At 47.8% G+C, this 12,676-nt stretch overlaps 3 non-coding genes and 15 pseudogenes across 3 annotated transcripts; all 18 read right to left on the bottom strand.

Annotated features, from left to right (window-relative positions):
* Nucleotides 1-57: 57 nt before the first annotated feature.
* LOC148104971 (5S ribosomal RNA) lies at nucleotides 58-176 on the bottom strand (annotated as a pseudogene).
* A 390-nt stretch (nucleotides 177-566) lies between these two features.
* On the bottom strand, nucleotides 567-685 carry LOC148104970 (5S ribosomal RNA; annotated as a pseudogene).
* A 390-nt stretch (nucleotides 686-1,075) lies between these two features.
* On the bottom strand, nucleotides 1,076-1,194 carry LOC148104969 (5S ribosomal RNA). Its single transcript, XR_015718942.1, has one exon. It is a non-coding gene; the product is annotated as a 5S ribosomal RNA (ribosomal RNA).
* A 390-nt stretch (nucleotides 1,195-1,584) lies between these two features.
* LOC148104968 (5S ribosomal RNA) lies at nucleotides 1,585-1,703 on the bottom strand (annotated as a pseudogene).
* A 390-nt stretch (nucleotides 1,704-2,093) lies between these two features.
* On the bottom strand, nucleotides 2,094-2,212 carry LOC148104967 (5S ribosomal RNA; annotated as a pseudogene).
* A 390-nt stretch (nucleotides 2,213-2,602) lies between these two features.
* On the bottom strand, nucleotides 2,603-2,721 carry LOC148104966 (5S ribosomal RNA; annotated as a pseudogene).
* A 390-nt stretch (nucleotides 2,722-3,111) lies between these two features.
* Nucleotides 3,112-3,230, bottom strand: LOC148104965 (5S ribosomal RNA). Its single transcript, XR_015718801.1, has one exon. It is a non-coding gene; the product is annotated as a 5S ribosomal RNA (ribosomal RNA).
* A 389-nt stretch (nucleotides 3,231-3,619) lies between these two features.
* LOC148104964 (5S ribosomal RNA) lies at nucleotides 3,620-3,738 on the bottom strand (annotated as a pseudogene).
* Nucleotides 3,739-4,128: 390 nt separating this feature from the next.
* LOC148104963 (5S ribosomal RNA) lies at nucleotides 4,129-4,247 on the bottom strand (annotated as a pseudogene).
* Nucleotides 4,248-4,636: 389 nt separating this feature from the next.
* LOC148104962 (5S ribosomal RNA) lies at nucleotides 4,637-4,755 on the bottom strand (annotated as a pseudogene).
* A 390-nt stretch (nucleotides 4,756-5,145) lies between these two features.
* Nucleotides 5,146-5,264, bottom strand: LOC148104961 (5S ribosomal RNA; annotated as a pseudogene).
* A 364-nt stretch (nucleotides 5,265-5,628) lies between these two features.
* LOC148104960 (5S ribosomal RNA) lies at nucleotides 5,629-5,747 on the bottom strand. The gene has a single exon (XR_015718911.1). It is a non-coding gene; the product is annotated as a 5S ribosomal RNA (ribosomal RNA).
* Nucleotides 5,748-6,137: 390 nt separating this feature from the next.
* LOC148104959 (5S ribosomal RNA) lies at nucleotides 6,138-6,256 on the bottom strand (annotated as a pseudogene).
* Nucleotides 6,257-6,639: 383 nt separating this feature from the next.
* LOC148104958 (5S ribosomal RNA) lies at nucleotides 6,640-6,758 on the bottom strand (annotated as a pseudogene).
* Nucleotides 6,759-7,148: 390 nt separating this feature from the next.
* Nucleotides 7,149-7,267, bottom strand: LOC148104957 (5S ribosomal RNA; annotated as a pseudogene).
* A 384-nt stretch (nucleotides 7,268-7,651) lies between these two features.
* LOC148104956 (5S ribosomal RNA) lies at nucleotides 7,652-7,770 on the bottom strand (annotated as a pseudogene).
* A 390-nt stretch (nucleotides 7,771-8,160) lies between these two features.
* On the bottom strand, nucleotides 8,161-8,279 carry LOC148104955 (5S ribosomal RNA; annotated as a pseudogene).
* Nucleotides 8,280-8,669: 390 nt separating this feature from the next.
* LOC148104954 (5S ribosomal RNA) lies at nucleotides 8,670-8,788 on the bottom strand (annotated as a pseudogene).
* Nucleotides 8,789-12,676: the final 3,888 nt, after the last annotated feature.

Here is a 12,676-nt window from a genome sequence, read left to right as displayed (position 1 = left end):
GTCTTTTAATAAACCCCTTCTCTGGATCAAAAGCAGTTCAATGACATGAAAATGAAAGGCTTACAGCACCAGGTATTCCCAGGCAGTCTCCCATTCAAGTACTAACCAAGCCCAGCTCTGCTTAGCTTCCGAGATCAGACGAGGTCAGGCGTGCTCAGGGTGGTATGGCCGTAAGCTGCTGCCCACAGCACAATGTGTCAATTTATGGAATCAAGTGATGAGGTGGCCAGTACCTGAAGTTACGAACACAATCCTATAACCCTACCTGCATGCTTGCCTCATAACCTAACCCAAAGACTCAGTTTAGCATTTATCCAGCAGCACAGGCCCTGGATTTTTGAAGATGGCCTCAGGAACCAGCACAGGGCCTGGTGTGGTGTAGTTAGCCTCGGCCAGCAGCACTGGCCCTGGTGTGTTGTAGGTGGCCTCAGCCAGCAGAACAAGACATTGGTGAAAACAGCCAAAAGCAATGTCGTTAATGTGCCCTCATTAATGGGCAGCTGCTTTGGGTCTTTTAATACACCCATTCTCTGGATCAAAAGCATTTCAATGACATTAAAATGAAAGGCTTACAGCACCAGGTATTCCCAGGCAGTCTCCCATCCAAGTACTAACCAAGCCCAGCCCTGCTTAGCTTCCGAGATCAGACGAGGTCAGGCGTGCTCAGGGTGGTATGGCCGTAATCTGCTGCCCACAGCACAATGTGTCAATTTATGGAATCAAGTGATGAGGTGGCCAGTACCTGAAGTTACGAACACAATCCTATAACCCTACCTGCATGCTTGCCTAATACCCTAAGCCAAAGACTCAGTTTAGCATTTATCCAGCAGCACAGGCCCTGGATTTTTGAAGATGGCCTCAGGAACCAGCACAGGGCCTGGTGTGGTGTAGTTAGCCTCGGCCAGCAGCACTGGCCCTGGTGTGTTGTAGGTGGCCTCAGCCAGCAGAACAAGACATTGGTGAAAACAGCCAAAAGCAATGTCGTTAATGTGCCCTCATTAATGGGCAGCTGCTTTGGGTCTTTTAATACACCCCTTCTCTGGATCAAAAGCAGTTCAATGACATGAAAATGAAAGGCTTACAGCACCAGGTATTCCCAGGCAGTCTCCCATCCAAGTACTAACCAAGCCCAGCCCTGCTTAACTTCCGAGATCAGACGAGGTCAGGCGTGCTCAGGGTGGTATGGCCGTAAGATGCTGCCCACAGCACAATGTGTCAATTTATGGAATCAAGTGATGAGGTGGCCAGTACCTGAAGTTACGAACACAATCCTATAACCCTACCTGCATGCTTGCCAAATACCCTAAGCCAAAGACTCAGTTTAGCATTTATCCAGCAGCATAGGCCCTGGATTTTTGAAGATGGCCTCAGGAACCAGCACAGGGTCTGGTGTGGTGTAGTTAGCCTCGGCCAGCAGCACTGGCCCTGGTGTGTTGTAGGTGGCCTCAGCCAGCAGAACAAGACATTGGTGAAAACAGCCAAAAGCAATGTCGTTAATGTGCCCTCATTAATGGGCAGCTGCTTTGGGTCTTTTAATACACCCCTTCTCTGGATCAAAAGCAGTTCAATGACATGAAAATGAAAGGCTTACAGCACCAGGTATTCCCACGCAGTCTCCCATCCAAGTACTAACCAAGCCCAGCCCTGCTAAACTTCCGAGATCCGACGAGGTCAGGCGTGCTCAAGGTGGTATGGCCGTAAGATGCTGCCCACAGCACAATGTGTCAATTTATGGAATCAAGTGATGAGGTGGCCAGTACCTGAAGTTACGAACACAATCCTATAACCCTACCTGCATGCTTGCCTAATACCCTAACCCAAAGACTCAGTTTAGCATTTATCCAGCAGCACGGGCCCTGGATTTTTGAAGATGGCCTCAGGAACCAGCACAGGGCCTGGTGTGGTGTAGTTAGCCTCGGCCAGCAGCACTGGCCCTGGTGTGTTGTAGGTGGCCTCAGCCAGCAGAACAAGACATTGGTGAAAACAGCCAAAAGCAATGTCGTTAATGTGCCCTCATTAATGGGCAGCTGCTTTGGGTCTTTTAATAAACCCCTTCTCTGGATCAAAAGTAGTTCAATGACATGAAAATGAAAGGCTTACAGCACCAGGTATTCCCACGCAGTCTCCCATCCAAGTACTAACTAAGCTCAGCCCTGCTTAGCTTCCGAGATCAGACGAGGTCAGGCGTGCTCAGGGTGGTATGGCCGTAAGCTGCTGTCCACAGCACAATGTGTCAATTTATGGAATCAAGTGATGAGGTGGCCAGTACCTGAAGTTACGAACACAATCCTATAACCCTACCTGCATGCTTGCCTAATACCCTAAGCCAAAGACTCAGTTTAGCATTTATCCAGCAGCACAGGCCCTGGATTTTTGAAGATGGCCTCAGGAACCAGCAGGGGGCCTGGTGTGGTGTAGTTAGCCTCGGCCAGCAGCACTGGCCCTGGTGTGTTGTAGGTGGCCTCAGCCAGCAGAACAAGACATTGGTGAAAACAGCCAAAAGCAATGTCGTTAATGTGCCCTCATTAATGGGCAGCTGCTTTGGGTCTTTTAATAAACCCCTTCTCTGGATCAAAAGTAGTTCAATGACATGAAAATGAAAGGCTTACAGCACCAGGTATTCCCAGGCAGTCTCCCATCCAAGTACTAACCAAGCCCAGCCCTGCTTAGCTTCCAAGATCAGACGAGGTCAGGTGTGCTCAGGGTGGTATGGCCGTAAGCTGCTGCCCAAAGCACAATGTGTCAATTTATGGAAACAAGTGATGAGGTGGCCAGTACCTGAAGTTACGAACACAATCCTATAACCCTACCTGCATGCTTGCCTAATACCCTAAGCCAAAGACTCAGTTTAGCATTTATCCAGCAGTACAGGCCCTGGATTTTTGAAGATGGCCTCAGGAACCAGCACAGGGCCTGGTGTGGTGTAGTTAGCCTCGGCCAGCAGCACTGGCCCTGGTGTGTTGTAGGTGGCCTCAGCCAGCAGAACAAGACATTGGTGAAAACAGCCAAAAGCAATTTCGTTAATGTGCCCTCATTAATGGGCAGCTGCTTTGGGTCTTTTAATTCACCCCTTCTCTGTATCAAAAGCAGTTCAATGACATGAAAATGAAAGGCTTACAGCACCAGGTATTCCCAGGCAGTCTCCCATCCAAGTACTAACCAAGCCCAGCCCTGCTTAGCTTCCGAGATCAGACGAGGTCAGGCGTGCTCAGGGTGGTATGGCCGTAAGCTGCTGCCCACAGCACAATGTGTCAATTTATGGAATCAAGTGATGAGGTGGCCAGTACCTGAAGTTACGAACACAATCCTATAACCCTACCTGCATGCTTGCCTAATACCCTAACCCAAAGACTCAGTTTAGCATTTATCCAGCAGCACAGGACCTGGAATTTGAAGATGGCCTCAGGAACCAGCACAGGGCCTGGTGTGGTGTAGTTAGCCTCGGCCAGCAGCACTGGCCCTAGTGTTTTGTAGGTGGCCTCAACCAGCAGAACAAGACATTGGTGAAAACAGCCAAAAGCAATGTTGTTAATGTGCCCTCATTAATGGGCAGCTGCTTTGGGTCTTTTAATACACCCCTTCTCTGGATCAAAAGCAGTTCAATGACATGAAAATGAAAGGCTTACAGCACCAGGTATTCCCAGGCAGTCTCCCATCCAAGTACTAACCAAGCCCAGTCCTGCTTAGCTTCCGAGATCAGACGAGGTCAGGCGTGCTCAGGGTGGTATGGCCGTAAGCTGCTGCCCACAGCACAATGTGTCAATTTATGGAATCAAGTGATGAGGTGGCCAGTACCTGAGGTTACGAACACAATCCTATAACCCTACCTGCATGCTTGCCTAATACCCTAAGCCAAAGACTCAGTTTAGCATTTAACCAGCAGCACAGGCCCTGGATTTTTGAAGATGGCCTCAGGAACCAGCACAGGGCCTGGTGTGGTGTAGTTAGCCTCGGCCAGCAGCACTGGCCCTGGTGTGTTTTAGGTGGCCTCAGCCAGCAGAACAAGACATTGGTGAAAACAGCCAAAAGCAATGTTGTTAATGTGCCCTCATTAATGGGCAGCTGCTTTGGGTCTTTTAATACACCCCTTCTCTGGATCAAAAGCAGTTCAATGACATGAAAATGAAAGGCTTACAGCACCAGGTTTTCCCAGGCAGTCTCCCATCCAAGTACTAACCAAGCCCAGCCCTGCTTAGCTTCCGAGATCAGACGAGGTCAGGCGTGCAAAGGGTGGTATGGCCGTAAGCTGATGCCCACAGCACAATGTGTCAATTTATGGAATCAAGTGATGAGGTGGCCAGTACCTGAAGTTACGAACACAATCCTATAACCCTACCTGCATGCTTGCCTAATACCCTAACCCAAAGACTCAGTTTAGCATTTATCCAGCAGCACATTCCATGGAATTTGAAGATGGCCTCAGGAACCAGCACAGGGCCTGGTGTGGTGTAGTTAGCCTCGGCCAGCAGCACTGGCCCTGGTGTTTTGTAGGTGGCCTCAACCAGCAGAACAAGACATTGGTGAAAACAGCCAAAAGCAATGTGGTTAATGTGCCCACATTAATGGGCATCTGCTTTGGGTCTTTTAATACACCCCTTCTCTGGATCAAAAGCAGTTCAATGACATGAAAATGAAAGGCTTACAGCACCAGGTATTCCCAGGCAGTCTCCCATCCAAGTACTAATCAAGCCCAGCCCTGCTTAGCTTCCGAGATCAGACGAGGTCAGGCGTGCTCAGGGTGGTATGGCCGTAAGCTGCTGCCCACAGCACAATGTGTCAATTTATGGAATCAAGTGATGAGGTGGCCAGTACCTGAAGTTACGAACACAATCCTATAACCCTACCTGCATGCTTGCCTAATACCCTAAGCCAAAGACTCAGTTTAGCATTTATCCAGCAGCACAGGCCATGGATTTTTGAAGATGGCCTCAGGAACCAGCACAGGGCCTGGTGTGGTGTAGTTAGGCTCGTCCAGCAGCACTGGCCCTGGTGTGTTGTAGGTGGCCTCAGCCAGCAGAACAAGACATTGGTGAAAACAGCCAAAAGCAATGTTGTTAATGTGCCCTCATTAATGGGCAGCTGCTTTGGGTCTTTTAATACACCCCTTCTCTGGATCAAAAGCAGTTCAATGACATGAAAATGAAAGGCTTACAGCACCAGGTATTCCCAGGCAGTCTCCCATCCAAGTACCAACCAAGCCCAGCCCTGCTTAGCTTCCGAGATCAGACGAGGTCAGGCGTGCTCAGGGTGGTATGGCCGTAAGCTGCTGCCGTAAGCTGCTGCCCACAGCACAATGTGTCAATTTATGGAATCAAGTGATGAGGTGGCCAGTACCTGAAGTTACGAACACAATCCTATAACCCTAACTGCATGCTTGCCTAATACCCTAAGCCAAAGACTCAGTTTAGCATTTATCCAGCAGCACGGGCCCTGGATTTTTGAAGATGGCCTCAGGAACCAGCACAGGGCCTGGTGTGTTGTAGGTGGCCTCAGCCAGCAGAACAAGACATTGGTGAAAACAGCCAAAAGCAATGTCGTTAATGTGCCCTCATTAATGGGCAGCTGCTTTGGGTCTTTTAATACACCTCTTCTCTGGATCAAAAGCAGTTCAATGACATGAAAATGAAAGGCTTACAGCACCAGGTATTCCCAGGCAGTCTCCCACCAAAGTACTAACCAAGCCCAGCCCTGCTTAGCTTCCGAGATCAGACGAGGTCAGGCGTGCTCAGGGTGGTATGGCCGTAAGCTGCTGCCCACAGCACAATGTGTCAATTTATGGAATCAAGTGATGAGGTGGCCAGCACCTGAAGTTACGAACACAATCCTATAACCCTACCTGCATGCTTGCCTAATACCCTAAGCCAAAGACTCAGTTTAGCATTTAACCAGCACCACAGGCCCTGGATTTTTGAAGATGGCCTCAGGAACCAGCACAGGGCCTGGTGTGGTGTAGATAGCCTCGGCCAGCAGCACTGGCCCTGGTGTGTTGTAGGTGGCCTCAGCCAGCAGAACAAGACATTGGTGAAAACAGCCAAAAGCAATGTTGTTAATGTGCCCTCATTAATGGGCAGCTGCTTTGGGTCTTTTAATACACCCCTTCTCTGGATCAAAAGCAGTTCAATGACATGAAAATGAAAGGCTTACAGCACCAGGTATTCCCAGGCAGTGTCCCATCCAAGTACTAACCAAGCCAAGCCCTGCTTAGCTTCCGAGATCAGACGAGATCAGGCGTGCTCAGGGTGGTATGGCCGTAAGCTGTTGCCCACAGCACAATGTGTCAATTTATGGAATCAAGTGATTAGGTGGCCAGTACCTGAAGTTACGAACACAATCCTATAACCCTACCTGCATGCTTGCCTAATACCCTAACCCAAAGACTCAGTTTAGCATTTATCCAGCAGCACAGGCCCTGGATTTTTGAAGATGGCCTCAGTAACCAGCACAGGGCATGGTGTGGTGTAGTTAGCCTCGGCCAGCAGCACTCGCCCTGGTGTGTTGTATGTGGCCTCAGCCAGCAGAACAAGACATTGGTGAAAACAGCCAAAAGCAATGTCGTTAATGTGCCCTCATTAATGGGCAGGTGCTTGGGTCTTTTAATACACCCCTTCTCTGGATCAAAAGCAGTTCAATGACATGAAAGGCTTACAGCACCAGGTATTCCCAGGCAGTCTCCCATCCAAGTACTAACCAAGGCCAGCCCTGCTTAGCTTCCGAGATCAGACGAGGTCAGGCGTGCTCAGGGTGGTATGGCCGTAAGCTGCTGCCCACAGCACAATGTGTCAATTTATGGAATCAAGTGATGAGGTGGCCAGTACCTGAAGTTACGAACACAATCCTATAACCCTACCTGCATGCTTGCCTAATACCCTAAGCCAAAGACTCAGTTTAGCATTTATCCAGCAGCACAGGCCCTGGATTTTTGAAGATGGCCTCAGGAACCAGCACAGGGCCTGGTGTGGTGTAGTTAGCCTCGGCCAGCAGCACTGGCCCTGGTGTGTTGTAGGTGGCCTCAGCCAGCAGAACAAGACATTGGTGAAAACAGCCAAAAGCAATGTCGTTAATGTGCCCTCATTAATGGGCAGCTGCTTTGGGTCTTTTAATACACCCCTTCTCTGGATCAAAAGCAGATCAATGACATGAAAATGAAAGGCTTACAGCACCAGGTATTCCCAGACAGTCTCCCATCCAAGTACTAACCAAGCCCAGCCCTGCTTAGCTTCCGAGATCAGACAAGGTCAGGCGTGCTCAGGGTGGTATGGCCGTAAGCTGCTGCCCACAGCACAATGTGTCAATTTATGGAATCAAGTGATGAGGTGGCCAGTACCTGAAGTTACGAACACAATCCTATAACCCTACCTGCATGCTTGCCTAATACCCTAACCCAAAGACTCAGTTTAGCATTTATCCAGCAGTACAGGCCCTGGATTTTTGAAGATGGCATCAGGAACCAGCACAGGGCCTGGTGTGGTGTAGTTAGCCTCGGCCAGCAGCACTGGCCCTGGTGTGTTGTATGTGGCCTCAGCCAGCAGAACAAGACATTGGTGAAAACAGCCAAAAGCAATGTCGTTAATGTGCCCTCATTAATGGGCAGCTGCTTTGGGTCTTTTAATACACCCCTTCTCTGGATCAAAAGCAGTTCAATGACATGAAAGGCTTACAGCACCAGGTATTCCCAGGCAGTCTCCCATCCAAGTACTAACCAAGCCCAGCCCTGCTTAGCTTCCAAGATCAGACGAGGTCAGGCGTGCTCAGGGTGGTATGGCCGTAAGCTGCTGCCCACAGCACAATGTGTCAATTTATGGAATCAAGTGATGAGGTGGCCAGTACCTGAAGTTACGAACACAATCCTATAACCCTACCTGCATGCTTGCCTAATACCCTAACACAAAGACTCAGTTTAGAATTTATCCAGCAGCACAGGCACTGGATTTTTGAAGATGGCCTCAGGAACCAGCACAGGGCCTGGTGTGGTGTAGTTAGCCTCGGGCAGCAGCACTGGCCCTGGTGTGTTGTAGGTGGCCTCAGCCAGCAGAACAAGACATTGGTGAAAACAGCCAAAAGCAATGTTGTTAATGTGCCCTCATTAATGGGCAGCTGCTTTGGGTCTTTTAATACACCCCTTCCCTGGATCAAAAACAGTTCAATGACATGAAAATGAATGGCTTACAGCACCAGGTTATCCCAGGAAGTCTCCCATCCAAGTACTAACCAAGCCCAGCCCTGCTTAGCTTCCGAGATCAGACGAGGTCAGGCGTGCTAAGGGTGGTATGGCCGTAAGCTGCTGCCCACAGCACAATGTGTCAATTTATGGAATCAAGTGATGAGGTGGCCAGTACCTGAAGTTACGAACACAATCCTATAACCCTACCTGCATGCTTGCCTAATACCCTAACCCAAAGACTCAGTTTAGCATTTATCCAGCAGCACAGGCCCTGGATTTTTGAAGATGGCCTCAGGAACCAGCACAGGGCCTGGTGTGGTGTAGTTAGCCTCGGCCAGCAGCACTGGCCCTGGTGTGTTGTATGTGGCCTCAGCCAGCAGAACAAGACATTGGTGAAAACAGCCAAAAGCAATGTCGTTAATGTGCCCTCATTAATGGGCAGCTGCTTTGGGTCTTTTAATACACCCCTACTCTGGATCAAAAGCAGTTCAATGACATGAAAATGAAAGGCTTACAGCACCAGGTATTCCCAGGCAGTCTCCCATCCAAGTACTAACCAAGCTCAGCCCTGCTTAGCTTCCGAGATCAGACGAGGTCAGGCGTGCTCTGGGTGGTATGGCCGTAAGCTGCTGCCCACAGCACAATGTGTCAATTTATGGAATCAAGTGATGAGGTGGCCAGTACTTGAAGTTACGAACACAATCCTATAAGCCTACCTGCATTCTTGCCTAATACCCTAACCCAAAGACTCAGTTTAGCATTTATCCAGCAGCACAGGCCCTGGATTTTTGAAGATGGCCTCAGGAACCAGCACAGGGCCTGGTATGGTGTAGTTAGCCTCGGCCAGCAGCACTGGCCCTGGTGTGTTGTAGGTGGCCTCAGCCAGCAGAACAAGACATTGGTGAAAACAGCCAAAAGCAATGTCGTTAATGTGCCCTCATTAATGGGCAGCTGCTTTGGGTCTTTTAATACACCCCTTCTCTGGATCAAAAGCAGTTCAATGACATGAAAGGCTTACAGCACCAGGTATTCCCAGGCAGTCTCCCATCCAAGACAACGTCTAGGGTGTAGCCCTTGCATGTTGGCCCAGACACAATTCTGAAATCAACAAGTCAAGAGCCCTTTCTCAAGTACAGACTCGCGTTCTCGGCGAGACCGGACTTGCCGAGAACGCGAGTACGGACTCGCGATTTGTACAATTGGAACACCAGCGTACTTGATGATGTCACAGGTCCGGAGTTTTTACTGCCGTCCCCTCTTAATGTAACTGTGATTAATATGTTATGAAGCTTAACTTTAATCTCAGCCAAACCAATTTACTCAGGAACAAATAAAATCGGTGCAGCGTCCGCATCACTGCAGCCGCAGCACCAATCTGTCTGTCGATCTCCAGCTCCCTTCTCCCATCACTCGCGAATAGGACCCCGAGATACTTGAATTCCCCCACTTGGGGCAGGAACTCATCCCCTATCCGGAGTGGGCACTCCACCCTTTTCCGGCTGAGAACCATGGCCTCAGAAACATCGGAGCACGTTTGGAAATATATAGAAATATATGATATCTTGATAAACTGAGTAGATATTTGAAGTTTACACAGCTACATCCTCGCCTGAAAATATCTTAAAAGTTTATTTTGTGACCCAGAAAAAGTAATATTTTTTAGCCGCGGTTCTCCGCCATTGCCGCGTTTGAGTTTTGGACGGAATGCATTCTGGGATATTTAGCTGTACCCAGTAGCGGTTTTAGATACGGGCGACACGGGCGGTTGCCCAGGGCGGCATCGTGGTGGGGGGCGGCATCACGGGCATCGGCAAAAAAATAAAAAATGCTCGTACTCATGCTGCCCCGACATCAGCCAGCGCATATTGGGAATGTCACAGGCACCGATCAGTTTTCTATCGCCCATTTGCTGGGAGTAAGGGCGCCCTTCGTTTGCGAGGTGCGCCTGCTGCTTGCGGCGCAGAGAGGAGAGGGCGGGGCGGCGGGGGATTTTCTGACCGGCTGGAGCAGCGTCTAATAACCAACTCGCAAAGTAAAACAAAATAAAAACAAACCAATAAACACGAAAACACCCGACATTATGATACAGACTTATAATTTGCACCGATGTTTTTTCGAAATTCTATACACGAAAAGTGAGTGCGAGAGCCCTCGGTGCGCCTGCTCGCTGCCGAAGTCAAAGTAAACTTTATTGTCATCTCCGCTACAGACAGTCCAGTATATAGAGAGACGAGACGACGAGGCTCCAGTTACAGCAGTGCAAATAAACAAACAATATATGTAAGAAGAGTAAGAAAATAAATATACACTTTAGGACTCGGGGTAAAGGGATCAATAACAATTTTAAATTTACAGTTTGATGATTTAAAGTCTCACACACAACCCGTCAAAAGGGGAGGGGGGGCTGCTGCTTCCAAATAAAACACATTTCATTCACAATGTTGTAAATCCAAGCCCATTATGTATTCATGATTTGAATCCTGGGTTGTGTGAAATCCCAGAAATAAAGACAAAGTGAATCTGTGAATTAAGGTGTAGGTCTGTTAGGTTATGTTGTGGTGAACCTCGGGTTGGGGGATGAATGTTCATACTGGAGTGCAAAATTAAAACCAATGGAAGATGGAAAAGAAAAGTTCAAAGCCATCATGTCTTCAGTTTAGAAAAAAGAGAAAAGAAGAGGAAGAGAAACAAGCAAAAGATACAGGTAAGCAGATGTGTCATTGGATAATGGCAGGTCATGTATCCTGAAACAATCAGAATCAGAATCAGAATACTTTATTAATCCCTAAGGAAATTATGTGGGTTACAGTTGCTCCAAGAAGAAATGGTAAAAATAGCAACAGTAACAGACTAAACTCCAAACAATACATTATGTTACAGATTTTAATATTAATTAGTCATTGTCAGTTTTTGATTTGTCCTGTTCTCATTGTATGATGGCTGTTTGGTAGCTGTTTGGATACTATGCATACTCTCTCTCTCTTCATATGTGTATATGTGTGTGTACAACAGTTTTATGTTAATGTACAATCCTTAATATGTTTTGTGTGTGTGTGTGTGTGTGTGTGGGGGGGGGGGGGGGGGGGGGGGCGCCAGAGGGAGTGTTCGCCCAGGGCGCCAAACAGGCTAGGACCGCCACTGGCTGTACCAAGTCCACACAAGTCACCACCGATGCATGCTCGATAAGATGGGCAGAGCAAGGACAAATCCGGGAATTTTTCGCTTTCTCGGCTTGATGCGTACTACGAGTACATGAGAACGCAAGTATGCACAAGTACGCATATTGAGACAGGGCCAATATATTTAAGTGGATAAAAGGTAACTATAGTTAGAACCACAGGACAGCTTAAAGTCAGGAGCTGGGAGTCAAATGAGGAAAAAAACAAATCTATTTGCATTTAAAACAGTCTTTGATGATAGAGGCAACCCCGTCTCCCATCCCAGACAACCTGGGCAATGTTCCAGCAAAGGTGCCACTTCACCAGCACAAAGCTATGTCTCAGTTAGGAACATAACGTCCAGCTTATTACTTCCCCTCCTATACCTTTGGCATTGCGACGAATAAAACTGCAATGGGTGAGCATGCTCCGATAACATCGGGTCAACCGGAAGAAGGCAGCGCTGTTTGGCGGCAGAAAAAAGTTCTAAACAGCCATGATCGCTAGTGGCAAGGACCTGCCGCATCCAAGTTCTGACTCGCGCGTGCTTCCCAGATCGCACGCCATGTATACGTGCACTTTTTTAGCACTTCCAAGGATTCCAGGGTGGATCATGTTGATGCATTTTCTCTGGTACCGACGCCAAATGTACAGAATAATGTTGGCTCAGAGTTTAAAGGTGAAGCTGTTCAAATAACCTTTTATGTTTCTGCCTTATTTTCTTTTAGGATGAAAAACTGCACTTAAATATTTATTACTATTATTTAAAGACGAATATTTTGAAAATTTACTTAAAGTACATTAATCCTAACAATAGAAAGATACCCTGGGTATGTTGATCTCACGTTGTAGTATAGGGCCCAGAAATGTATGACGTTGACACACAGAATAGAGGTCTAGTCACACCAGCTCTTAAAAAGTGAGAAATGTTGATCGGGACAGGGGCAGGGCAAAGCACCAGCAGTTGGGGCGGAACCACATCTAATATTACTAAATCTCAAAAGCTAAAAAAAAAACAAAACTCAAGAGGTGTTTAACTATTTTCATTTTTTTAGCCACACTGAAATGATTCCATGTTTGTTGAAAACATGATTACATGCTTTATTTCCCATATGGATAAATGTATTGCTTATCCAATAATGCCACTACTTAGATTGACCTTTGGCCTCACAGTACTTATTTGTTGCTTTGTGGTCATTATACTTGATCAGTCAAAATGATCTGTGTTGCATACACCTCATTTCTTCCACAGGACAACTTCTGTACTGTCCAAGAAGCTGTTTGCTTTGCCCAACTCTCCTCTGCAGTATCCAATTTACACAGTAAAGCCCTTGTCCTCCTCTGTCATACCAGGTGA

This window comes from Neolamprologus brichardi, chromosome 3, assembly GCF_056152115.1.
Source record: "Neolamprologus brichardi isolate AB-2024 chromosome 3, ASM5615211v1, whole genome shotgun sequence".
NCBI classification, from domain to species: domain Eukaryota; kingdom Metazoa; phylum Chordata; class Actinopteri; order Cichliformes; family Cichlidae; genus Neolamprologus; species Neolamprologus brichardi.
The sequence above is the reverse complement of the archived record's forward strand: the minus strand, read 5'-3'. Positions and strand labels throughout refer to the sequence as shown.